The sequence below is a fragment of the Boleophthalmus pectinirostris genome, unplaced genomic scaffold, assembly GCF_026225935.1.
Source record: "Boleophthalmus pectinirostris isolate CB_2022bp ecotype Guang Dong unplaced genomic scaffold, ASM2622593v1 HiC_scaffold_8, whole genome shotgun sequence".
NCBI lineage: Eukaryota > Metazoa > Chordata > Actinopteri > Gobiiformes > Gobiidae > Boleophthalmus > Boleophthalmus pectinirostris.
Window position 1 is genome coordinate 8,142,375 of NW_026571515.1, and position 27,348 is coordinate 8,169,722.

The 27,348-nt window shown below is 38.0% G+C and overlaps 1 protein-coding gene across 2 annotated transcripts in view; it reads right to left on the bottom strand.

Moving 5' to 3' along the window:
* Nucleotides 1–11,401, bottom strand: part of osbpl2b (oxysterol binding protein-like 2b) — a 94,116-nt gene extending 82,715 nt beyond the window's left edge. For both annotated transcript variants that reach the window (XM_055166399.1, XM_055166400.1), the window contains exon 1: nt 11,299–11,401. The gene's annotated coding sequence lies outside the window, so the exon portion shown is untranslated. The remainder of the gene's footprint in view (nt 1–11,298) is intronic.
* Between the last annotated feature and the right edge of the window lie 15,947 nt (nt 11,402–27,348).

Sequence of the window (27,348 nt, forward strand, 5' to 3'; positions counted from 1 at the left end):
TGTGACCAGATTTGCATTTGTCAAAACCAGGACACCGTACGGGGGGAGGGAGGTTGGGACTCGTCATCGACATTGCGCAACTCTCACCTGGGAAAGCTTTTTCCCACTGGACACCGAAACATATTTGCTGCTTTATACACTGTGCACATGGACTCACACTTGTCCCGAACGGAAAGCGTGGACTTTCTTGTACAAGTCATCGTTGCACATCATTCGCATTTGCACTTCAGTACGCTGCAGACTGACCGACTGTTTGTGTCTCGCTGCTTCTGAGTGTAGAGAGCTACACGTACTGACCCTATTTGGTCACTCTACGCTACGCACAGCAACCTACATTCGGTTTGTCGATTAAAATGAATGTAATCGATGAAATTCTTAATGATCAATTATCGATTAATCGACTAATCATGCCCATCCCTAGTTACTACTATAAAACCATGAATTTAAGCAAAGGAACTTGTGCTTCGATATATTGTGACAGCCCACGATATTATTCTGAGACCTTTGACGATAGAATATCACGATATTTCAGTTATTGTTACATTCCTAATAAATCCTGATCTAGGGCTGCAATTTTAATCACAATCAAACTGAAAAAAATACAATTTGAATGGATGCAGTTAGGAAATTGCAAAGTCTGCATTTTTTTTAAGTATCATAATTTATCTTCACAAACAAAAACAAAAAAATCCAGTATTATTTGGCATAAAAAAACTGCTAACCCTCTCGTTTAGATCTGTAAAAACATGTTCTGAAATGTGACTCTTGTAGTAGTTTGTGCATATTTCAGAATTTTTATCAATTCTTCTGGGCTACAAAATGTGAATCTTATTATTAAAACATAAATTGCAAGTCTAAAACACAATACTTGTCAGAAAATTATACTCTGCAGCTGATGTCGCCCACATTCCCTGCGAGTCTGATGATAACTATAAGCACTGCTCTGTCTGAACTGAAGCTCTGTTACTCAAGTTAAACTTTAATCTGAGCACAAAGAACTGAACTGGAGCTGGAACTACAACAAATGAGCTGATTTGTGCTGTTAAATAAATAAAATTACAGGCAACAGTTTTTCAGTTAGTCACTCTTAACCAATTTAGTTGAAAATCAAAAATCTAAAAAGAAAAAGAAAAAACATGGATGCTCAAATTTAAATGGCTTTTAAAATCTGCTCTTTAAAGCCATTTTGAATTTTTTGAGTTTCCAGACCAACCTAAATTTCTCTGGCAGTGTTTGCTAAAGTGAGCATTTTGTCACTGTGGTAACTGCTGAACATTCCGCCATAGACACACATGTAGAACCTGCCAGAGTGATGTAGTATCAATAGGGAAGCAGAAATGCCCAAGAGAACATTCACTTTATAATCTACTTTTTTGTTTTGTTTTGTTTTTGTCAGTCTATATTCATCTGTAAGAACAGGGTATCCCCAGGTTTGACTGCCCCAAATTTAAGACTTTTTTAAGGCCTTCTTAAATGAGGTTGTTACATGATGGTGGACCTTATAAATTTATTTCTAAGATGTATACTTTGTTGATAAATGAATGTCCTAAACCAGCCTTGTATCGATCTAAGGAGAGGTGGGAGTCAGACTTAAACACTACAACTGAAGATAATATCTGGTCGAATTTATGTCAAGATAGTTTATCTGCCACCACCAATGCTCGATATAGACTTATACATTATAATTTCCTTCAGTTTTATCTAACCCCCCAAAAAATTCATAAGACAAAAAAAGATTTTTCTGATCAATGTTTCCGATGTTCTGTAGAATTGGGCTCATTTTTGCATTGTACCTGGACGTGTCAAAGTAAAAAGTTTTTGGTTTGACTTTTACCAAGTCATATCCTCAATCACAAAAACTTCAATACCTCTTGATCCTGAATTTTGCCTACTTGGAAATTTTGAGAAAATTGAATCAATAAATAAATAAAAAATAAATTTTTTTGAAATTTCATTGGCAGTGGCAAGAAAATGCATTGCAGTTACCTGGAAGTCTGATTCCCCCCTCTCATTACAAGATGGTACTCAGAAATGAACAACTGTGTGCCTTTGGAAAAGATCACTTATAGCCTCAGAAAGGCTTACAACACCTTTGTTAGAATATGGCAGCCTTACTTGGATTATATGAATGTCGCCTCAACTGACTTCTGTGTATCTATGTGAACTATTGAAATGTGTGGTTGTGAGAAGCATCTTCCCTTTTTTTTTTTTTTTTTTTTTTTTTTTTCTGTGGGTGAGCGGGGTGGGTATGGGGTTTTTGTCGTTCAACTATGTTTTTTGTTGTGTATTGTATAACTCAAACAAAATGCAAAAATAAAATATTGCAAAAAAAAGGCCTTCTTAAATGAAAATTAAGACCAACATTATGCGGGCAAAAACACCAGATCCAATTCTAATAATGACGAACCAATTACAGGTGTATCATCTAGAACAGGGGTGGGCAAACTTTTTGGTTCAGGGGCCATATAGGGTTCTAAAAATTGACTGAAGGGCCGGATAGGACGCAGAACGTGTTAAGAGCCCGGCTCCATTGCACTCGTATTTACGCTCATGTAGAACGTATTTGACACTACGCGCTGCAACTTCTGGAGACGCAGAAGTTTCAGAACACATGAGGAGTGAATGAGGTCTGCTCCACCACACACCACATGAGAACATTAGCCCTGCGCGGTTAGATCATATTACCAAATAAAGCAGTGTCAACTCCACGGTGTCTTATCATGTGCGCATTCACCAAAATGGGACTACCTCTGCTGTACATAATCGGTACTAATTTTAACATTGCATCTGAACCCTCACAGACTTAGCATTATCACCATATGAAAGAGACAATGCCCCTTTATATCTTGAACACTTCTACCTCCATCATGGTCTGAATACGCCGCCCAAAAGAATACTTTCCCATAAAGCATTGCGGCCAACATAATGCACCTACCCTTAATGTTTTCCTGCATTTCTGGCGTTTCCCAGTAGACGGCGCACTATATATACATTAAGAGGCGGTGCATTATGTTGGCCGCAATGCTTTATGGGAAAGTATTCTTCCGGGCGGCGTATTTGGACCATAAGTCAGGTAGAAGTGTTCAAGATATAAAGCTGCACTGGTTCAGCTAAAGTATACTCTAAAGAAAAGTCTGAACTCTGTATATATCAGATTATCTGTTCTGATCAGGACAGGGTTTTGGGAGCTTTAGTATAGGATTACTATTTATTAACGCTCGTGTTGTGAGACGGTGGGTAAACGTCCTGGCTCGTGGGCCGCTGAGGGGCCAGACAGAAGACAGGATGTAACTTGATAAGAGCTCAGAATTATCTAAGACTTCAGATGTTTCATCACTGCTGTGAAAGACTCAGAACGCATAATCCGTTAAGACATGTTCCACTGCACACCGAGTGTAAGTATATCGTGAGTTCACGGTTTACAAATATGACTACTACCAGCTCATAAACTAAGCTCACGCCGATCAACCACAAACACACACCAGTGAGTGCGGCTAATCCTGACGCAGAAACGTTGTACACGTTATTAATTATAGCTCCGACACCATATGTTTTCTTAATTGATTTTTACTAATTCAAATAGGAAGCAGTGCAGTCTTATATTTTAAGCACCAACTACTTCACTCATGGTCCGAATAACTCCTGTAAGAACACTTTCCCATAAAGCATTGCGGCCAACCTAATGCACCGCCCCTCAATGTATATATAGTGCGCCATCTACTGGGAAACGCTGGAAATGCATGACAAATAAAACAACAAGGTTTATTATTGTAATTTATTCCAGTTCGGTGGGCCGGATTAAAAGGTTTAAAGGGCCGCATACGGCCCCCGGGCTGTAGTTTGCCCACCCCTGATCTAGAATATAAGTCTGTTTATATGATGACGTCTGAACTAGGGATGGGCATTTGATGAAATTTTCTTAATCAATCGTCGGAAGAATTAATGATTGATTATCGATTAATCATTAACGTTTTTATATTAAAATGATCATCATTATTATTACTATCTGCACTACTAATCTGCATAAATAAATTAAACTTTACGACATATAAACCGTAACGACTCTAGAGCCACATCAGCCCATTTGACATTATAATGTGTTTAATTCAGTTTTGTCCAACTCTCACAGAAACGAAACTTAAAACCGCATCACTAATTTGCATAAACTAAGCGAAGATAAAACTACAGCTCTTGTGCAATGATGTGGTTCAACTTCTGTCAGATTAAAAGACACGACTCAGCGGAATACAGGTTAGTGTGACCATATTTGTGTTTGTTAAAACCAGGACAGCGTACGGGGGGAGGGAGGTGGGGACTCGTCATCGACATTGCGCGACTCTCACCTGGGAAAACTTTTTCCCACTGGACACCGACACATATGTGCTGCTTTATACACTGTGCACATGGACTCACACTTGTCCCGACCGGAACGGAAAGCATGGAATTTCTTGTACAAGTCATCGTTACACATCGTTCGCATTTGCACTTCAGTACGTTGCAGACTGACCGACTGTTTGTGTCTCGCTCCTTCTGAGTGCAGAGAGACACATGTACAGACCCCTGTTTGGTCACGCTACACACAGCAACCTACATTCGGTTTGTCGATTAAAATGAACATAATCGATGAAATTCTTAATGATCAATTATCGATTAATCGACTAATCATGCCCATCCCTAGTCTGAACAGAAGACACAAAACTCTCGTCGCATCTTCACTTTTAATTCCGCGTTTAGACGAGCGATTTTGGGGGGAAATCTGTGTAATCATACGGTGACACAAAAGTGTGTGGAATTCGATTGGGTATGCTTGCCAGGCGGCTCGGTGGTGACGCTAGGTGATGATGTATGTGACGTAAACGTGTACGCGACTTGAGCAGATCTGACCAGAGTTTTGCGTCTTGGGCAGTGTAGACAGAACTGATTGTTTACACATTGTCGCCGGCGTCTGAAACCATAGTATTGTTTGCTCAAACTCCAAATTAGACGTTCATTCACGTTACGTAATTTCACGTTGTTGTTGTTTTTTTTCTTCCTCTGTTTAACATTGCACTGCAGCCTGGTTGATATACAAAAAAATAGGCTAATGAAATTGAAGACCTTTTCAAGACTTTTAAGGCCCCGCGGCTACCCTGAACAAGTCTGTATGATTTGTAATTGCCATTTTGAAAGAAAATTACTCATACCAAAAAAAACAAAAAAAAACTCTTGTATAATTACAGATGGATGAGGGACTTTTTGTTTTGTTTTATGTGTTTCGCATGAGTGATTAGCCATAAACAAAACCATTCACTTTCTAAATGTCACAGCAAAGCCTTAGATCACGTAAATTAGGTCAATAAAATGAATGAACTGTAGGGTTATACAATAAAGTGACTTAGAATCGAAACTGTCATGTCTAATTATCAGTGATATGCTTGAGTGTTTTAAATTGTGCATCTGTCAGTAGGTTTGGAGCAGGATGCATTTCCAATTTGTCTATTTTACAACCCTAAACAACCCTAAATCTTACCTTCCTCTAAACAACGCCACAGACAGACACGACACTACTTCAGTAAGTTTAAGATTTTAAAAGATCTCAAAACTATTCCATCTATGTCTCTGACCCAGACTGCACTCACAAGATTACATCTGCATGGGAGTTCACGGAAGCAACATGTTTATATTAAAGATGCACTGATGCAACTTTTTCAGTAACGATACCGATTCCGATACCATTGGTTTGAGTATCTGCTGATACCGATATCAACAGATACCAATGCAGGGACTAAAAATAGACTTTATTTTCCTAAAAACAAGAAATGCTGTACAAAATGAGTTATGTGGCTCTTAAGTAACCACAGAACAACTTTGTATGTCAAAAGCTCAAACATTATGAGACTTTCTGGGCCAACTATGACCAGTAAATAGTCTTATTACGTCAATTGTTGTTCGAATGGGTTCAAAAATAATAATATTTAACAAAATGAGCTGCAACAAATAAACTGAAATGAACTGAAACACTTTAGTACTTAGTTTTGCATCTGTAATGAGTCTTAGAAGTGATTTATTCAACACTCCTCCCCTTCCCCTATAGCTGCAGTTGTATTTTGTGAATGGCATTGACTTGTGAGCTCCTCCTGAGTCACCAGCCTTTTGCTCCAGGGCCCGCTTTAGTCTCTCGGGGCCCGCCTTAGTCTTTCAAGGCCTGCTTGCTTTAGTCTCTCGGGGTCTGCTTTAGTCTCTCAGGCCTGCTTTAGTCTCTCAGCCTGCTTTAGTCTCTCAGGGCCTGCTTTAGTCTCTCAGGCCTGCTTTAGTCTCTCAGGGCCTGCTTTAGTCTCTCAGGGCCTGCTTTAGTCTCTCAGGGCCTGCCTGCTTTAGTCTTCAGGCCTCTTTTAGTCTCTCAGGGCCTGCTTTAGTCTCTCAGGGCCTGCCTGCTTTAGTCTCTCAGGGCCTGCCTGCTTTAGTCTCTCAGGGCCTGCCTGCTTTAGTCTCTCAGGGCCTGCCTGCTTTAGTCTCTCAGGGCCTGCCTGCTTTAGTCTCTCAGGGCCTGCCTGCTTTAGTCTCTCAGGGCCTGCTTTAGTCTCTCAGCCTGCTGCTTTAGTCTCTCAGGGCCTGCTGCTTTAGTCTCTCAGGCCTGCCTGCTAGTCTCTCAGGGCCTGCCTGCTTTAGTCTCTCAGGGCCTGCCTGTTTTAGTCTCTCAGGGCCTGCCTGCTTTAGTCTCTCAGGGCCTGCCTGCTTTAGTCTCAGGGCCCTGCTCGCTTTAGTCTCGGGGCCTGCGTTACAAATGAACACAGCAGTCAAACAGGAACAGACATTTCCACTCAGCAAAACTCTGCTGCTCTTAACTACACCATTCAAGTTTGTGCAGGATACAGAAATTCTTGGTCCAGTAAACACACACTCTGTGAATTCATTAGTTGATTACAGTGACCACTCGATCTGGGAATCACAGAGTCCCTAACGAATCATTATGATACTTGATACATCTCTCACGATACGATATTATCACAATATGACGATACACATGTAAAAATCTATATATTGCACATGATACTCTTTGAAGTTATTCATCCATTAGTAAAGTCCCAAGGCTTTAATATTTATTTGAGTCCCTTGCTGTTTATTTTAAGAACCTTTACTTATGTTTACTCTTCATGGCTGTCATTGCATGCTTATGAATCATCAGTAAAAAAAAAAAAAACATCTACAAAATGGAAGCTGCTACAAGAGATGCACTTTATATTTTAAGTATAAAAAAAAAACTACAGAAATTCTTGGCCCAGTAAAGACATATTCTGTGAATTCATTAGCTGACTACAGTGACCACTAGAGCTGGGGATCACAGGGTCCCTCACGATTCATTATGATACTTGATACATGTCTCACGATTATCACAATATAAAGTTATACATGTAAGAATCGATATATTGCACATGATACTCTGATATATTGCTGTTTTTTAAGAATCAAATATATTTTAACAACAATATTTCTTCATTAAACCACTACTTGTGCCAAGTTAATATAAAATACAGCTATTTTAATCATCAAAACAGTGAATGCCAAGTGTATTGCATAAACAAGTTTTCTTTTACTGTCCTGATGATGCAAGAAAACTAACTTCGAAACATGCATGATATATTGCTAAACTTGCTTAGACAAACTTAGACAAACTCTACTGATCCACAAGGGAAATGATTTGAGAAATATAGAAGACAGAGAAACATAAACCTTCAATTGAAAATAGTTTATGCCACTGACAAAAAGCAGGATAATCCTACTAAACCTCATTTTAAATAGACAGTATCATTAAAAAGCTTGAGCTGCAACAAATAAATGGCAGAATAAACTGATAATTAGCCACAGTAGTTAATTATTCTACTCTCTACAGCTCATATCTTACTTACTGAACTTCTGAAATTGTAATTATCATGACAGGTGCAACTGTGAGTGAGAAAATCCCCAAAATATTGAGCTATTCATTTTTGTCAACCCCCAACTTGAGTAAAAATATTTCAATTAGACAGAAATTAGTATAGAAATAATTGGGAACTGTTATTTTGACTACAGTTTGACTTGTCATTATACACATGAGGTGTTGAAAGAGACATCATTTACAACCAGTCTGCATCTCTGCTGTCTATTACATAATATTTACAAGCGATAAGAACCTAACAAAGCATACCAGACACACCGATGAAAAGATAAGAAATGACGAAATCATTAAAAAGAGAACACCACGAACATGTACGCATATGTCCCAGGTCAACACAGTCAACAAGCGCTTAAAATAGAAAATAATAAAGCAAATAAGTAAATGATTTAACTCATCAGAAGACAACTTTTCAAGCATAACATTAGACATTAATTTTCTGCATGAAACGTACTAGCACATATTAAACGTCCTATAATACACCTAATTGACTCCTGTGAGCTTTAAGCCATGTTATAATGTTGTTACTAGGGCCAGTGTTGGGGAGTAACAGATTACCAGAGTGTACCAGAGTTACGTAATCAGAGTACAAATTATGAGTAACTGTATTTAGTTACAGTTACTGTTTCAGTGAGTGGTAATTGGATTACAGTTACTTTGTTGAAATAAATGGATTACACAGCGGTATTTTCCCGTTTTCACATTTTGGCCTAAACCACGACTAAACCAGAACTAAACCAGACTGAACCAGGAGTAAAACCATGTTTAAACAAGGACTAAACCAGGACTAAACCCAGAAATAAAGCAGGACTAAATCAGGTCTAAACCAGGAATAAATTAGGACTAAACCAGGTTTAAACCTGGACTTAACTAAGACTAAACCAGGTCTAAACAGTATGACACTAACAGTAGGGTGGACATACTCATATAAATTTCTCATTTCTCATATAAAAATCATTTCTCTATCAATAATATTTTTAATTTGGTTAAGTAAAGACTGGACTTTTTATTGTCTTTAAGCAGACAAAACAAAACATCTTATGTTCAGATCCTCGTCTTTGCTTCTTTACAGCAAACAAAAGTCTGTTCATGGAGACTTGGGCTCAGCCAATTTGAAGAGAACAAACATGAATTTTCAGGATGTGGTTGGTACATTCATGTCATTTTAAAAAGTACAACAATATCAAGTAATCCAAAGTATTCAGATTACGTTACTCACTTTGAGTAATTTAATGGATTACGTTACAAACTACATTTTTAGGTATGTAATCTGTAATATGTAGGGGATTACATTTTTAAAGTAACCTTCCCAACACTGACTAGGGCTGGGTATCATTCAGAAGTTGCCAATATGATACATATCTCGATACATAAGCCACGATACGATACATACCTCGATACAGTGAGCTTATGCGATACGGTATATTTCAAATCAATTCGATACAGTTCTATAAAAAATAAAGGCTTGTATCATGGCTGTGATACTAAAAGTCTTTGTTAAACCACTTCTTGTGCAAAGTGAATATGAAACACAAACATTTAAATCATCAAAACAGTGAAAATGTCAAATGTGTCGCTTAAAAAAGTTTCCTTCCTCTGAACTGGCAACAAAACTGTAGCACTGTAACAAAATAATTGAGCCAAATATACCAAAAAAATGCTCTTGGCGATATATCGATACAGCAGCCCACGTTATCAATACTGTATCATTACATTAAACTATATAATATATTGATATTTCAATATTTTTGCACACCCTTAGTTGTTACCTCATCAAAAAATTTACCTGGAGTCACACGTTTGAGTAATCCTTATAGTAGTATTATTCTGAAGTCTACATCTCCAAAGATCAAAATCTTTCATGTAGTAGTAGTAGTTTTCAAGTTGACAGCTCGTTTTAACTTTTATTTTAGCAGAGATTGGCAATTCCAGGTCTGAATTAATCCAAATTGATTCTAGTGAAGGTGTACGGAGTTTAAAAACACAGTAGAGAAGTTTCTGTGTTAGCACATGACACAAGGTGGAACACGGTTTTCTTGTCTGAGAGAGGAACTCATCCTAAATATGCAGGGTTTGTGTGTTAAACATGTGTGAAAGAAACAAAAAACAACTCCAGGTACGTTTGTGATGAGGAAACAACATTATAACAGACTCAAAAACAGCATAATAAATGACCTTTAAAGTAATAAATAGGATATCAAATTGCCATACTAAAAACTTTTTACACAAAAAGTACCATCACATATGAAGCCATCATTTCAAACTAACTTCAAATATTCATTCACTATCTAAATAAAGGATCTTTTTGACAGACCAGTATGTGAAGTACTTGGAAGACCGAAATCAACCCCTTTGAAGTAATACGTCAAAGTTTCGGACAACAATATGTCAAAATTTGTCCAAGAGTTCCGGCGCTTGGAGTAAACGGAAATGAAATGGAGAAATGACGTGGGTGAAAAAACTGGAAGACCGAAATTAACCTCTTTGAAGTTATTCATCCACTAGTAAAATCCCAAAGCTCTAATATTTATTTGAGAAGTAGTCCCTTGCCATTTATTTTAAGAACTTTACTTATGTTTACTCTTCATGACTGTCATTGCATGCTTATGAATCATCAGTAAAAAAAATCTACAAAATGAGATGAACTTTATATTTCAAGTCTTAAAAAAAAAAAGCAGCGTCTATTAAACGTATAAAAACTGTAATTTGTATTTTTTTTTTTAAAACAATTTGATCATTTAAATTAACAAAACATCGCTTTTATTCACGTAAACCAGGTGTTTCTTTAATGTTTACAATCTGTATCCGAAGAATTCCACCAACGCCCACTTTCTCACGCACAAATTTCACGCATCTTATCTTTTTTTTTTTTCTGGCGCTTTCAGCCGCCTTCCCTCCTTTTTTCACAGCCCGCAACAACATTTTTTTCCAGTTCTTCAATGGTCCAAAGCTTAATCCATCCCAAAAAAAAAAAAAAAAAAAAGACTAAATGATCCTACCTACTCACGCTCAAAACAAGACTGCGCGACTGCGTTACAAACTGTGCATTTAGCTCCGTATCAGCCGCGATCTAGAGACTATTTCGCAGATCAAACTTGAGAAAAACTGGCCATCTTGCGTGCAGTGTGATGGGATGGATCAGTGGGTGTCTTGGAGGCTCGTTGTCACCGCAAAACAATGGTAAACACAACTCTTTGACAGGACGCCGATCCCCTCCTTTGACAGATAGCGTATTAGCATTAGCGGGCGGCGGGCTACATTAAAAACAGGAGGCTAACTGGCGTAATTAGCAGCATAGTGTGTCCCCTGGCCAAACGCGGATGGCTGAAAGCAATCGACTCGCGAAACCAAGAGGAAAGGGTGAATTCAAGGCTCGAAATCGTTACCTCTGCGTTGATCCAGGTCCGGAGCGAAGATGAAGGGGGCTGATGCGCACGGGAGGCGAGCGCTGACACACAGGCGGAAGTGGCGAACGCAGAAGGCGGGGCTAAGGCGGTGACTGACGGGGACGGCGGCCAATCGCGCGGGAGGGTCGAAGCGGTGGGCCAATGAAAACGGCGAGGGACGTGTGAATGGGACTAGACAGGACTGACAGGTAGGGACAATGAGGTCTGGTGTTGAAACGAATAATAGGCAGTGTTTGGGAAGGTTACTTTTAAAATGTATTCCCCTACAGATTACAGATTACATACCACAAAATGTAGTTTGTAACGTAATCCATTAAATTACTTAAAGTGAGTAACGTAATCTGAATACTTTGGATTACTTGATTTGCTGTAGAGAAGCAAAGACGAGGAAATCGTAACATAAGATGTTTTGTCTGCTAAAAGACAATAAAAAAGCCCAGACTTTACTTAATCAAATTAACATTAATATAATATTAATATTATTGATAGAAGAGGAGGAAACACAGTCCACGCAGCATGATTTAGTCCTGTTAAATCCTGTTTTAGACCTTGTTTAGACCTGGTTTTAGTCCTGGTTTAGTGCTGGTTTTGACCTGGTTTAGTCCTGGTTTAGACCTGGTTTAGACCTGGTTTAGTCCTGTTTTAGACCTGGTTTAATCCTGGTTTAGTCTTGGTTTAGACCTAGTTTAGAACTGGTTTAGAACTGGTTTTAGATCTGGTTTTAGTCCTGGTTCAGACCTGGTTTTAGACCTGGTTTAGACCTGGTTTGGACCTGGTTTAGTGTCTGGCAATGAGTAGAATTACTGGGGGGAAAAAAAAAAAAAGGGATATAGCCCGAAATGTGAAAACAGGAAAATACCACCGTGTAATCCATTTATTTCAACAAAGTAACTGTAATCCAATTACCACTCACTGAAACAGTAACTGTAACTGTAACTGAATACAGTTACTCATAATTTGTACTCTGATTACGTAACTCTGGTACATGTAATCTGTTACTCCCCAACACTGCTTGTGGGTTTACAAGGTGGAGATATAATACATTTTTTAAATTGTTTTTATAGGTTTATAGTTATAGTTTTATAGTTATAGTATTTTTAGTATGTTTATAGTTATTGTTTTGGTATGTTTTAGTGTAGTTTCACAGTTATAGTTTTATTGTTTATTATAGTTTTATAGATTTTGTTATAGCTCTACTGTTTACAATGAACGCAGAGGTTAAACTGGTAAATTTGTACTGATTGACACAATAACAAATATATTATAAAACAAAGATATACAGCAATAAATAAGAATAACAATACTGAAACTACTTTACTTTTTACTTTTTTTTTTTTTACCTTTTTTACTGCTACTAATTTAGAAGTTTATTACAATTTTTTTTTTACACATGTATATATTTTTTACTCTTTGTTATTGTAATATAATGTGATACGTGAGCTGCTGTGTTCAAGTAATTTACCTTGTGAATCAATAAATCTGTCTAAGTCTACTTTATACCTCTGACACAAAGCAGAATAATCCCAGTAAACCCATTTTTAAATATACAGTGTCATTAAAAGGCACGAGCTGCCACAAATAAATAGCAGAATGAACTAATAATTAACCGTAAAAGTTATTTATTCTACCCTCTACAGCTCAAATCTTACCTTATTACATCAAAATGTCAAAAAATCTCCCTTCTCTTGTAATTAAATTGTTTAATATTGTTCCATCTTTCATTTACTGAACGATAAGTCGATATAGTAATGATTGTGACAGACCTTTGCATTGATATTAAAATTTGTACTCTGCAAAATTATTATATTACAGTAACAAATGGCCAACGCTGCTGGGAGGAATGAATGATTAATGAATTCAAACCAGTTTTTGCATGACACTATGTACTGAGAGTTGACTCAGAGTTAAATATTGGTTGTGTATGTTATTAGAATATCAGAAAAACTAGCTGTAAGAACTATTAAATAATCACAAATAAATGCATTTGTACATGAATAACAATAGTTTAGGAAGTAGGCCTATAGTTATTTGAAAAGTAGATCCGTGCCATTTGTTTTTGTCGCAATAAGAACTGTATTCGGGCTTTTGCTTCATGGCAGTCTTTGTATGGTAATAAGGTGCACTGTGTAACATTTCTGGTGAGACTGGTTTCTCCACGAGGACAATAGCCTTCTTGTTTCCATGGAAATGTTATTGATTTGCCTGTTTTCTGCCTTTTTGCATGCTCCATGTTAATTCACACGTTTTTACTGCTAAAAATACCTTGAAAAGCATGCATTCTTACTTTGAGCTTCTCGTATTTTCACAGATCTGACTAGACTTATAATTTGTGTGACGCCACTGTTGTAGAGTAAGTTACAGCAGCCTGACAGCTGAAGAGAAGAGGCTGGAGTTCTGACGCAGGAGAAAGTTTATTTACAAAAGTGCAGGACGCAGCATCCGGAGACACGATCCACTCTGAGGCCAACCTCCTGTCACAAGACCAGAGGGGACAGGACCTTCTTCTCCGCTGCTGCTCTCACCGTCTGGAACTAAACTCCCTATATACTCCCCTACTCTATAGGGGAGTGGAGGATGCAAAACTGTTTTTACTGAACATTGTTTATAAGCATCTTGAAAACTCAGGGGCCCATGTGAGACTTTTATTTGCAGACTTTTCCTCTGCCTTTAACAAAATGCAGCCCCACATTCTGATTCAGAGACTGGCTTCAGATTTTAATCCCCCAGATCAGCTTCTTTTATTGATTTTAAACTTTCTTACCAACAGGGTCCAGTGTGTTTTTGTTAATGGGCAATGGTCTCCTCCCTCCATCTCTAACACTGGCTCTCCTCAGGGTTGTGTACTGTCACCTCTCCTTTTTATTCTGCACACGGACAGCTGCAGATCCTCAGAGGAAAATCGACGCCTAATCAAATATTCAGATGACACGGTCCTGGTGTCACTGCTTTCAGGATCTGAGAGAAATCATGGTCCTGCACTGGAGCAGTTTGTCCAGTGGTGTGAGGAAAACTACCTGGATTTGAACGTTGCCAAAACTAAGGACATGGTGATTGATTTTAGACGTGCACCTTCCCACGGTGTTAGTGTCGTCCACGGTGATGATGTTGAAATAGTTGATAGCTACAAATATCTGGGCACCGTGATGGACAATAAACTGAAATTTGACCTAAACACTGAAAGCATCGTCAAAAGAGGGCAGCAAAGAATATATTTATTGAGGAAACTGAACTCTTTTAATGTGAACAAAATTATTCTTAACAATTTTTATTGTTCTTTTATTGAAAGTCTTCTTACTTTTTCTTTTATTTGCTGGTTTGAATCCTTGTCTGTGAAGGATAAAAACAAACTTCAAAATATTGTTAAAACCTGCTCGAAAATCACAGGGATCAAACTGAGGGAGCTGCACTCTCTGTGGGAGGAGCAGGTGCTGAGCAAATCCAAGTGTCTCCTGGCTCAGCCGCTCCATCTTCTGGCTCCTGATTTTATCCTGATGCCTTCAGGGCGTCGGTTTTATGCTCCGATACGGAAAACCAACCGGTTTTCTAATTCTTTTGTGCCCTGTGCTATAAAATTGTTAAATTCTAAGGATACAGTTTTATGAAAGTTTTACACTGTAATTTGTACATTATTTTGAGTTCCACTGGTGGACGGCAATGGACTGACTCACTTTGTGTTTGTTTGTGTTTGGGTTTGCTCTGAGATGCTGCTAATGAATTGCCTTATGGGATCAATAAAGTTTTCTGAATCTGAATCTGAATCCCCAAACACATCAGAGACTCATCTACACTCTCCATCTTTAAAAAAAAACTCATCTGTTCAAAGCTGCTTTCAAATAACTGTATCTCATTTTTATCTGTTTTTGTCATTTGTGTTTTGTTTGTTTTAACTGTGTGAAGTGTTTCTGAGTGTCAAGAAAAGTGCTAAACAAGTGTTATGTATTATTATCATTATTGTTATTATTATTATCAACACATTGTGATAGTGTGTGATAGTCTGGCTATGCTTCTGTTGTAGGGAGTATTATACCTGTGTTGATGTAGGCCAAGATAACAAGTACTTCTCTCTATATTTGTGGAGATTGATACATTTAATGCCATAATGTGCATTCCAGGCAAAGAAACAACATCTCCACAGAGACTTGTCCTCGACCAGAAAAGTTACGCAATGCACCTTTAAGATCAGGATTAATATCTCACAGAATGTTTATGCTTATGTCAAGGTATACTGTGGTGCAAAGCAAGAAAAATGATCTGACAACGGCGTAATTTAAAAATAAAAAAAGCTTTTAGACATCGGCCGTCTGAGTGTGCTGTGCATTTTTTCACTTTTAACTTGCTGTTCTTTGCATTTGCACATCTACAAAAACTTCGGTGTGCGTTTTCTGTTTCATTTGATTATGCTGATGTTAAAACAAGGGAGATTTGAGGATATAACTTCAGAATTTTGCTTGCAGAATTTGTTAATGGTGAGATAAATGTATTCATCAGTAAGGGGGCTGCTGTATTGTATATACTGCCAAGAGTATTTTATGATATATTTTATTAAATTATGTTGCAACAGACAGTGTTGGGAAGGTGACTTTTAAAATGTATTCCCCTACAGATTACAGATTACATACCCCAAAATGTAGTTTATAACGTAATCCATTAAATTACTTAAAGTGAGTAACGTAATCTGAATACTTTGGATTACTTGATTTGCTGTAGAGAAGCAAAGACGAGGAAATCTTCACATAAGAAGTTTTGTCTGATAAAAGAAAATAAAAAGCCCAGACTTTACTTAACCAAATTAAAAATATTATTGATAGAAGAAGAGGAGACAAGGTCCGTGCAGCATGATTTAGTCCTGTTAAATCTTGTTTTAGACCTGGTTTAGACCCGGTTTTAGTCCTGGTTTAGACCTGGTTTAGACCTGGTTTAGACCTGGTTTTAGTCCTGGTTTAGTCCTGGTTTAGACCTGATTTTAGACCTGGTTTAGACCTGGTTTAGACCTGGTTTAGACCTGGTTTTAGTCCTGGTTTAGTCCTGGTTTTAGTCCTGGTTTAGACCTGATTTTAGACCTGGTTTAGACCTGGTTTAGACCTGGTTTAGACCTGGTTTAGTGACCGGCAATGAGTGGAATTACAGAAAAAAAAAGAAAAGAAAAGGGGGATTTACCCCAAAATGTAAAAACAGGAAAATACCGCGGTGTAATCCACTTATTTCAACAAAATAACTGTAATCCAATTACCACTCACTGAAATAGTAACTGTAACTGAATACAGTTACTCATAATTTGTACTCTGATTACGTAACTCCGGTACATGTAATCTGTTACTCCCCAATACTGACAACAGAGCTACAGTTTTGTTGTTTGTTCAGTGGAAGAAAACATGTTTATGCAGCACATTTTACATTTTCACAGTTTTGATGACTAAAATGTTTGTGTTTCATATTAACTTTGCACAAGAAAGACTTTTAGTATCACCGTATGGAATTGTAAGCTCACTGTATTGAGGTATGTATCGTGGTTTATGTATCGAGGTATGTATCATGTGGGAAACTTCTGCACGATACCCAGCCCTATTCAGCAGTAAGACATTAGTGAGAGAACTTATTCTATATCTTATACTATTAGGTTAACTACTGTAGTCTTCAACAGTAAATGCACTGAATCAGGCACTGACAGATCCGTCCTTTAGTTCATGTGAAGTTCAGTCTAGTCTCTGGGTTATGAGGCGTTATCAGTGTATCATGTATCTTCATCAATAATGCAGACGAGCAACAATAGGCAGTTGTTGGAGCCGGGGATAACAATGCAGCTCTGAAGACAGCAGTTGACCTACAATGAATAATGTATACCGCTGTGGTTTTGTTAAAATAATGAAATATGCATGGAGTTTTAATTGAGTATTTGGTGTGAAGAGAAGGTCACACACAGATCAACATCATATACTTATGCACTTAATAGAAATGTAGTTGTGGGCTGATAGTAGCGACACGAGAAACTGAAAGTGTGCGTAGCTGGACAACAATTTCTAAAATGTATTATTGTTTATGTTATAATTAGAGACACTCAACTTCAGCATCTAACCCACAGCCTCCTCCCCGAGAGACAGTAGACACCCACTCTCCCACTAAGTTTCTTCTTACTTTTCTTCCTTCTTACTGTTTACTTTGTATGTTCATAAACTTTAGTGCCTTCTTTATCACTATTATTAGTTTGTACGACCATAACGAACACAAAAATCCTCAAATTTTACATTCTCATTGTTGTTTATTTTTGTACGATCACGGACGATAAACTTTGTGCCTTCTTCATTATTATTGTTAGTTTGTACGACCATAAACGAAGATATATTTTTGCGTGTATGTACTGTATATTTATGAAATGCATACAACAGGTAAGCAGTCCAAAGGTGAAAAAAAATAAAATAATAAATAAAAAAATAAATTAATAAAACAATTGGGGTAGGATATTTTAAGTTTTTTTTTATTTCATCCTACTCCTTTTGAGCACCAGGTCCCAAATATGTACATGTACATATCCTTGTTTTTTGTTTTGTTTGTTTTATTGTTGTTGTTGTTGATTCGGTTTTACCTTGCTCAAATAAATAATAATAATAATAAAGAAAAAATGTGTTTATTCGTACTGATGCATTGTGCAAAATACCTACTTTTCTCCATGGAGATGTTATTGCTTTGCCTAGAATGTTCCATGGTATGACATTAAACATTTCCACCTATATTAAAAAAATGGTCAGAGAGAACAAATTTGACAACAGGGCCCGGTCAAGCAGAAGTAAACAGCAAGGCCAAAAATTCAAGTTAATGCATCTGATATAAAAATGTATTGAACAGATACATATGTACTCTAGTTTATGAAACTGTTTACCTTTTTTCTGTACCATTTTTGGTTCTAAAGTTACATACGTATGAAACATGGAACAAAAATTATTTCCCACATTTCAAAGACCTGCAAATCATGTAAATAAATGGATGTATTTCATCATATCTTGTGTTATTCCATCTTTGAACTGTTGATGAAGGTACAGGTTTTTTTTATGTATTTAAAATGATAAAAAATTGACTGACATATTTTACAGAAATAGTTACCTTTCATTTTGAAGTAATATTAAAGTATTGTATATTGATATTGTTTGTTGTTGTTTGATATTGTTGTTGTTTATTGTTGTTGTTGATATTGTTGTTGTTGTTGTTGATGTTGTTGTTTATGTTGTTGTTGTTATTTGTTTGTTGTGTTGTATTGTTGTTGTTGTTGTTGTTGTTGTTATATTGTGTTGTTGTGTTTGATGTTGTTGATGCTGATGTTGTTGTTGTTAATATTGTTGTTGTTGTTGTTGATATTGTTGTTGTTTATTGTTGTTGTTAATATTGTTGTTGTTGTTGATGTTGTTGATGCTGATGTTGTTGTTGTTAATATTGTTGTTGTTGTTGATGATGTTGTTGATGCTGATGTTGTTGTTGTTGATATTGTTGTTGTTGTTACTTTTATTTAATAATTCAAAACAAAATCTTCTTTCTTCTTCCTTTCATCATGTTTTGAATGGTGAAAAGTATTAAAAATGGCGCTGACACACAGGAAAGTGAAACCCACTGCAACTTCTAACAAATGACAAACCACAGTATGTAACATTTTAGCCAACATGCAAATTTTAATTTTCGTTGTGTGATTGCCTACTTTGCCAGAAGGACCTGCTACTGCTTGTTTCCAGAGAAATGTTGTTCCTTTGGCTATACTATTCCACTGTATGGCATAAAAATCCATCGAGAATGTTCCAAAATAGAGCTTTAACTTTATATTTCCATGGAACTTTTTTTTTTTTTTTTTTTTTTAAAGAACAAAATAATAAACTATTATCACAAGTATCTTCTTCAGAGTTTTTGTTTTCATGTGTTCTTGTCATGTTATTATCATTTACAGACACACAAATTCCATGTTAATCATTATAATTATGAAGGTATGCAGTGTCATGTGCAAAAAAATGTTTAGTATTTTCAGTGAGACGCACTGGAATGTGTTTCAAGTGTCATTTGGGGGAATGCGTGGAAGGAATGTACAGTCGTTGGTTAGTTCTCTCTTATTTTCTTAATTCGGTTCAATATGGGTATTTATTTTAACTTGCACATCACCAAATTAACTTACTTTTCCAGTACACAGTAAATGTATGTATCATGTTTTCAGAAAATGCAGGCAGTTATAGTTGCATTTTCATTTATGACCACTAGATGGAGGAAGAGGCCTTTCACACATCAGGGGAACACGTGCTGAGGGCTACAATCCAACAGAATATATGAACTCTGTCTTGGAGGGTTTATTTATTAACCATATAAGGTCATAGGGACACACTTCTCAGATGGAGGGTTCACCACCTGCTTGTCTCCATGGAGATGTTATTGCTTTGAATGTTCCACCATATTGCATCAAAATAATGTATGTCAAGGCGAGCAGGTCACATCTGTGGAGAGGTGACTCTGCTTGCTACTTCTAATCTAGTGATCATGCTGTTACATCTTCAAAAACAAACCTGGAGTCGTGTTTTGTTTCATTCACACATGTTTGAGAAATCCTGCATTATTAGTCTGTCTACATCTCCAAAGCTCTGTTCCACCTTGTGATGTCATGACGCTGCAGTTCTCAAGTTGACTGTTACGTTTTATCTTAAATTCAGATTGGAAATTCCAGGTCTGAAATCATCCAAATGATTCTAGTGAAGGTGTGTGGAGTTTAAAACATGGTGAAGCACTTCCTGCACACAGCAAAAAGTGCAGTGTTAAAATTGACTCTAACAGAATCAGTTTTAAAATTTTATCAGTCCAATTTGTTCTAGAGTTAATTTAACATTTTTGGAAATGTTAATTAAGTAACACTGGACCAGAAGTTCCTGTTTAACCCAGAAATCAAGAGTTATATTAATGTTTAGAGAGTAAACGGATAACACTTTGTAGCGTTATCCTGATTTAGCTACACAGCACACAGAGATGTTTTATTTTTACACTTTATTTTAATGAATTTAAGATTAAATTATGAACAAAACTGGTTCAAACTGGTCTTGTCTTGCAGGAGTTTGAAGTGGTGGGTGGGAGGTGCCAAATTGAATTAACACTAGGGGAATTGAATTAACTTCGACCATTTTAACTCTGGCAAATAACCCCAATTCTAACACCTATTGAATTTTCAAATAGTTAAAATAATTTTTAAAAAGGTGTTAATAACAACTCTGAATTTTTTTATCCTGAAATTTTAACCCTCCAGTTTTTGCTGTGTACTACCACATGACATCACAAAGTGGAACAGAGCATTTTACATTTGAGAGAAAAACTAGGCCTAAATGTGCAGTGTTAAGCATGTGTGAATGAGTGTGTAGACATGCACATCAGTATCCCTGTTATGATCGGGTTTTTTGAGTATCCCGGTTTCTTCGTGGTGCATGTATACGCAGTACCCCGGTTTCAGAACCCCGGTTATGGCAGTATCCTGGTTATTAGAAACCGGGTTACTGTAGCTGGTCTATTCCAATAGTAAATGGGATACTGGTGCATGTATACACAGTACCCGGTTACTACAACATTAAGGCTGCGTTCAGACTGCAGCCTGAAGTGACACAAATCAGATTTTTTGGCCCCTATGTTCCTGTATCTGATCTTTTAATGACAGTCTGAATGACACAGATCAGATTTTTTCAAATGTGACCCAGTACACTTGGATATGTGCTCCTGAAACCGATCTTTTGACATGCAACTTCAGTCTGAACGGTAAAAGCGCATTCATTCGACGTACACGTTATCAACAAGCCACAAACGTCACTATTCTGCGCTAAAGTAGGCGAAAATTGTTAATGAACTCCGTGTGACTGATGCGAAGCACATCACCACTCACCACTCTTGGCTCCGTCTCCACATCCACACGTTCCTTTCAACGGACGTCGCTGCCGCTGTCCCACAAAACACCACGGCCAAAAACCTCGTCCTTCTCCTTCTCAATCTCCTCCTTAAAACAAGTAAGTTGTTCATGTTCTGGCTCGGGTACAAGAGGAACTTTAAAATCTCCAGGTGATCAATGCTCACGTCCATGTTTGGACAACTTCCGTAAACACAGAGCACGCTCGCTGCGGTTGACGTCGTCGTGTCTCCAGTGCACATGCGGGACACTTTCGGGCTGTTTAACATTCACACTGGAGTCACATACAAGTCGCATTTAATTGGAAATATGAGCGACATCGCAAAAACATCGTGTTTCACAAAAAAATCGGAATTGAGCGTTAAGCCCTGCAGTCTGAACGAAAAGACAAACACTTTCCAGTCTTTTCACCACAACAGTAGCGACATAAATAAAGTGACCAACATAAATAAAGTGAACATACATGAGTAAATTGACAATAAAATAAAGAGCTGTGCTAAACCTGCACACGTACAGTCTGCACTCGTGTGACCTGCACTCGTGTGACGCTAAAAAGCTAAAACATGAACTATCTCCTGTACAACACACGCACAGAACAGACTCACCATCATCAGCACCTCTTCTGTCACGAAAAGAACACACATAATCCACTGAGTCGTGTCATTTAGTCCAAAAGAATCTGATCGCATCAGTGGCACAAGGAGCAGCTGTTTTTATCACCGCGAACAGTTTATGCTAATTAGCCAAGCGACCTTAAGTTTCATTTCTGTAAAACATAAACAAAGCTGAATTATCTGATCAAACGGGCTGATGTGGCTCTACAGTGGTTATGGTTTATATGTTGTAAAGTTGAGTTTATTTACGCAGAAGATTTAATGTGGGATTTAATTGTGGGAAATCTCGTAGCTCCTCACCGCTGGTTAAACCTCCCGAGCTTCTTATGCTAAAGGAGCTCACGGTTTGTATTTTTCTTGGTTTATTTAATTGATTTAAGTTCATTTTTGCGCTTGTGCATTTGTAAGATTATGTCAAGAAACCGGGATACTCCATTTGATCATGTACACGCGGATATGAGTGTCGCGGTTTCTCAGCGCGCATGTAAACACAGTAACCCGAATACTGACATAACCGGGATACTGATGTGCATGTAAACACACTCAATGAAACAAAACACAACTCCAGGTCTGTTTTTGATCAGGAAACAACATAATAACAGATCAGAAAATAGTGTAACATGGGCCCTTTAACAAATCTCATGTTACTTTAATGTTTTCACCCAAACTCTGTGCAGCAGTTCTTTAGTGAGAGAAGCTGCTCTTTGCCACATGAAATATTCAACGAGACAAAATGGTGGGCAAAATGTAAATGTGAATCCTCAAGTAGGACTGGTCAGCGTTTGATGGCGCTCTGTGACGAGGTTGTGGGTTAGACTGCTGATCTCTCTGAGTGGAGTGTGCGTGTCCTGTCCGTGTTATTATGTCCAAGGAAGAAGATTACCATGGAAACAAGCAGAAGGAGGCAGTTCTCTGAGCCAAATAAGAGTCATGTTTTTTTCAGTGTTTTTCTGTGCAGCAGTAAAAACATGCCAATATTTAGTGTCTGTTTTTTAAGTTACATGGTGGGGCTTTAAATTAACAAAAACTAAATAATTTGGGGCTGAGATTTTGTAAAAAACAAAACATACACAAACATACTGGAGATGTTTTTGCTTTGGCTGGAATGTTTTATAGCATGATATTAAACCTTTTAATCATCATAGAGACCAAACCAGACCAAGTTACAGGTCAGATCCGTGTAGAGGGAACCCTGCTCAGTAAGAATGTCTGTTTTTCTAGGCATTTTGGAGCTGTAAAACCACCTTTAACTGAATAAATGTAAGGTAAAGTTGTTTAATGTCATACTGTGGAACATTCCAGGCAGAGCAATGACATATTCATAGAAACAAGCAGGTGGTAGATCCCCAACAAAAAAGTTACATAGTGCACCTTTAAAATTGGGACTCAGAACTAAAGCAGAACCAGACCAGGACTAGCCAGGCTGGCACCACCTAGTGCCTCCGCTCAATTCCATTTCTATCCAGTGACTAGGTCAGGAATTGGAATACACTAGACCAGGGGTGTTCACACTTTTTCAGCATGTGAGCTACTTACAAAATGACCAAATCAAAATGATCTACGTAATACAAAGCCAAGCAAACTGCACTGAAACACTCTGTGCCCCTTTTTTGGACCCTCACCCACAGTTTGAGAACCTCTTCTTTAAGAGAACTTCCTCTGGCACTTTACACAAAACTGTGGAAAAAGTGAAGGAAGTAGGTAAGATTTTTAAACCTGTTTTTTAAAGTTCCAAACTGGAGTTGCATTCTTTTCTGGTTTTGCAGTGATATTTACCAGCTTCTGCACGTTTATCAAACCAAACGCACATCGTGACAAACACAGATGCATTTGTGCACTTTTGTTAGACAAACTTCAGCCAAATGTGGCAGTAGGTCTGTTCTGTAGATCCGCTCTATGCTGTAGACCTGCTTTGTGCCAACACTGTAACACAAATTTAGACTCATTTTTTGCTTCACGTTTGGTCTTGCTCTTCTAATCAGCCGCACTGTGGGAGGGGCTTGTGTTCGCTGTACGCAGGAAGGAGCGAGAGCGTGAAAAGGCGAGGGGCGGCGTGCTGACGTGAGGCAGATGGACAGGTAGGATGTTTAGGAAGTTGAACCTGCCCTGTGATGCACGCTGGTACACGAGGGCACACGCTGTCGCAGACGAGCCGTGCATAGGGAGCGTGTGTGTTTGTGATGCGCCGTAGAGTCTCCGCGGGTTTCAAATGAGCGCACAGGCTGCACTGAGACGCCCCACACGCTCCTGCACCCGCTACAAGTTTATTACCAACAGCAGCGGCCGTAATGAAATATGATCGCACTTGTTGAGTGTCAGACCTCGAGTGAGAGACAAGACCGAGTCCAAACACGATCGAGTCCGAGACGAGTACTAAGACACGGCGATCTACCCACACGACCTTGGCGATCGACTGGTTAGATCGGGATCAACGTATTGCGCACCCCTGCACTAGACAGACATGTCAAACTCTGGCCCAGGAGCCAAATTTGGCCCGCGAGATCATATCAAATATGTATTAGAGCTTGCCTGCCCACTACAGATAGGTTACAGAGGCATTATTTATTTAGTTATTATTTTATATTATGCTTGTTCTGGATTAAATGTTTTGGCTAAACAATCATTAAACAGAAAAAATAGAAAACATGCTGATGTTGTTGAAATTATTCAATAAATACTTAGTTTGGCCGACGACTTAGACACAGTTTTGTTCTTTGTTTTTTTGGCCCTCTGTGAATTTGAGTTTGACACCCCTGTACTAGACAGTTTGCAAAAACACCAGAAGTGTGAGTTTAGGCACCAGCCAATCAGCGAAGAGCCATATATTCTGTGTTGGCATCGATTCCTGAGATCGAGGATTTAAAGCCAGAACAAAGAGAATGTTTGGTGAATTTTATCAAGAGGAAAGATGATATCCATCCATCCATCCATTTTCGTCCGCTTATCCGGGGCCAAGTCGCGGGAGCAGCAGCCTAAGCAGGGACTCCCAGACTTCCCTCACCCCAGACACGGTGAAAGACGATATTGCCCTTTTTTTTATGGGATTTGGGAAAAGTTTAATATACCAGTTAACCCTGTTAGAGGCGCATTACAAACGTCATGACCAAATAGCAGCAACTGGTTAAATTAAAAAAGTACTTGCCTACCATCAAGCGAACGAATCCTAATGCTGCTAAAGTGTTAACATCTGCAGCAACCAAACAACAGAAATAAGCCTTTCCAAACATAACATTTATATGTAGATCCTCCATGGTTTCACACAATTTCCTTTCTGTCCTTTGTGTATTTAACCATAGCTAATGTATTACTCTAGTGTAGGCTGTTATTTAAGATAATTATTCAGAGAAATCTTATTGTCCAGAGTAGAAACCAGTTCATTAAAGATGAATAAGTCTATGTAAGCAGAACTGTGAACAAGAGGGGAGTGGGAAAGAGCCGGGGGCAACGCATGATCAATAGATGTTTATTGTTTCAAATGTCACCACTCTTTTATAATTAGTTTCCTCCACAAACAAATGGAAACCGGGTTCGAGAGTGTACAGGTGCTGACCGCCACGGAAATCCAATGAAACAAGGTCAAGTTTGATTAAAGGGCCCATATCACACAGTTTTATTACGCATTTTACGCTGATCTATGTTGCTTCCTCATCAAAAACATAAATGGAGTTGTGTTTTGTTTCATTCACACATGTTTAACACACAAACCTTGCATATTTAGGTTGACTTCTCTTTTTCTGGAAGGTCATTGTTTGTTTTTACGTGAATGAAAAAAAAAAGATGGCTCAACTGCAAAAACTTGACTTCAGCGCCTTTTTTTATTCACACAACTGCCCCAAACTTTTGAAATAATGCAGTTTTTTTTTACAGTGCAGGATGGTAAACGTCAATGTTTAGAACCAAAAACAGCTTCTTTTCCAAAGTGTAAAAGCTTAAACGTTGCATAATATCGGACCTTTAAACTGTTTATTTTTCAAAGCGTAAAGTCACGGTAAATGCTTATGTCCAAACCAAAAACACGAGGGGTCAGGGAGGTCTCAGGAGCTGTTCGAAAAAGCTACAGTAAAAACAAAACGGCTGCAACGCATTTTCATTTTCGGAGATTATAAGTGATTCTATGCAACGTTCGTCTCCGTGTTTTGGCTGTTGCTGCTGAGTGAGTGGAGGCTTCAATTCCCAAACAAAACACAAGTCAGTTTGAGTCGAGATGACAGTGATATAAAGGTAAAGTGCAATGTCTGTTTTGTCATTGAGTTATTATCGCCAACAGAGCCCAAAGGAAGTCGTCATGTTTCCAAACGTCTTCCGGTTTTGTGACGTAAGCGTGAATAGAGCCCATCTGACTTGAATTCAATAAGTAGTAAGTTCCACTTATTTTTTTTAGGTCTTATTGTCAAAATTTTGAAGTATTTGAAAGCCTTTTCTAATTTAAGAATTTTTAAAAAGCATTTGGAATCTAAGGCCCCGTCCACACCAGTGCGTATTTGAGTCGTTTTCGTTGTGGATGCAGTGTTCGTCCACAATAATCCGATTGAAAATGGCTCCAGAGACGGAACGATCTGGTGCCATCTGATCTGGCTCTGTGTGGACGCCTGAAAATGCTGATACGCTGATGTAGGTCTATGCATCACAAAGTAATTCATGACCAAAACGCTAAGAGGCTAGAATATATTCATATATTCGGTCTATGCGTGTGACCTGCAGACGTATAATCTCTGAAAAGTTTCACATGAACCAACGTGATAGAAACACAGAACAGACTCACCATTATACATGTATATATATATGTGTGTGTGTGTGTGTATACATATATTTATATTTATATTTATATTGAACTACACAATTTGAAAAGTTAAATGGTAAATAAAGTCTCCTTTTCCTCCAGAGCTTTCAATTAAAGTGCTACTGTGCCTCAGGATTAAGAGGTAAAAGGAAAGACAATGAACATTTTTGTGTCTTTTGTGATATGTGCACAGATGTTCAAAGTGCTGTGTGCGATCAAACGCACAGTGAAGGGTGAAGGTGCTGAGTGTTCTTATGGGTAACCAATAGACCTTATTTTACAGACTCAGGGTTCAGATTGTACATACCTTAATCTTATTCATCTTTGCTTTGCTGTAATTACACCGTAACTGATGTCAAATATACGGCCCGGGGGCCAGATCCGGCCCTACAAGACCTTTAATCTGGCCTTCAGCTGATTTTCTACAAAAATATTTTAATTATATTTCTATTAAAATATTTGTAATTGTCTGTGGTGCTGAGCATAGCAGCACCTCCAGAGTCTCTGTACGTGGCCCCTCCCACCAGAGCAGCACAAATGAAGACTTGACTCTTTCCAAACGCTCTTAAAGGACGATCGTTTTGACTGTTGACCGTGTCATCAGCAAAATGTCAAAAATGAGAAAAGTGGACGCTGAGTGCAGAATTTTCCAACAAAAATGGACTTATTCCTATTTGCACACAAGTTTATGTTAAAACTTTGTGTTGAAATTACATTTTTCTTAAAGTTTTAGG